At 58.5% G+C, this 1,084-nt stretch overlaps 1 long non-coding RNA gene across 1 annotated transcript in view; it reads right to left on the bottom strand.

The window, feature by feature from the left end:
- Window positions 1–846, bottom strand: part of LOC114073494 — a 4,487-nt gene extending 3,641 nt beyond the window's left edge. Inside the window, exons 1-3 of the long non-coding RNA XR_003574338.1 lie at window positions 831–846; window positions 773–787; window positions 494–675 (exon numbers count right to left, since the gene is read on the bottom strand). This is a non-coding gene — a long non-coding RNA (uncharacterized LOC114073494). The remainder of the gene's footprint in view (window positions 1–493; window positions 676–772; window positions 788–830) is intronic.
- Window positions 847–1,084: the final 238 nt, after the last annotated feature.

The following is a 1,084-nucleotide window of genomic DNA, read 5'->3' as shown; positions in this document are numbered from 1 at the left end:
ATAAGCTTCTGTCACCTGGCTCTTGCCATGTTGTCAATGATTTCTTTGAGCACACATTGAGAAATACCTGATGGTGACCCCAAGGACTCCAAGCCATCTTCTCGCCAAACTGCTGAAAAAGAATTCCCAGCACCCAGACCTAGAAGCAAACAGATGGAAACCATTTCCACTGCAGGCTGGGATCCCCTTGTGCCTCAGAGAACTGTGGCACTGCAGGGGGGTTGGAGAGCACTGTGGGGGCCAGATGTCAATGGACATGGCCAGAGCTGCAGAGGGGCCTGGGCAGCTCTGGGCTGGCTCCTGGCCGCTCTCCACACTCTTCCCATCCCTGTGCAACATCCCTGGAGGAGCGGCTGGAGCAGCCAAGGGCCCCTCAGGGCTCTCTCCCGCACCCAGGACCCCCTGGCTAAAGCCCTGGGGAAAACCATCCCTGACCCTTCCCGGGGAGAAGAGCCTGCCGGGCCGGGAAAGGTGCCCCAGGCCGCCGGCTCACCTGCTCCCCGCGCTGGCACCGGAGCAGCCTGGGCAGCCCTGGCGTGCAGGGCCACTGCCAGGAGGAGGAGGAGGGAGAGGTGGAGAGCAAGGGCCATGGCCCCTCGCCCTCACACCGTCCCGCAGCTACTGCTGCCCCCTCTGTCCTGACACCGCTGTTGTATAAACTCTGTGTAATAATCACTGTCCAGAAAACTCTGTCCAGTAATCACTGTAAAGTAATCACTGTCCAGCAATCACTGTCCAGCAATCACTGTCCAGTAATCACTGTCCAGTAAACTCTGTCCAGTAATCTCTGTCCAGCAATCACTGTCCAGAAATCACTGTCCAGAAATCACTCTCCAAACGCCGCCAACTCTGACACCGCTGCCGCCACCGCTGCTGCCGCAACAATTGTAGTCAGGGACCGAGTGGTTGGTCATTGTGGTGCTGTGGGACCACGGGGCTCTGTGACCTCACAGCCCTGCTGTGACCTCACTGCCTGGGTGGGATTGTGAGGACACATCTCAGGAGCTGCCCTCCCACGAGGGGAGCACGTCCCCCCCCACAGCTCTGTCCAATCCACTTGTTTTCATGAGAACTGGTTTATGTG

This window comes from Empidonax traillii, unplaced genomic scaffold (assembly GCF_003031625.1).
Source record: "Empidonax traillii isolate 1590-97213 ecotype Southwest subspecies unplaced genomic scaffold, ASM303162v1 scaffold6687:size13488, whole genome shotgun sequence".
Taxonomy (NCBI): Eukaryota; Metazoa; Chordata; class Aves; order Passeriformes; family Tyrannidae; genus Empidonax; species Empidonax traillii.
The sequence above is the reverse complement of the archived record's forward strand: the minus strand, read 5'-3'. Positions and strand labels throughout refer to the sequence as shown.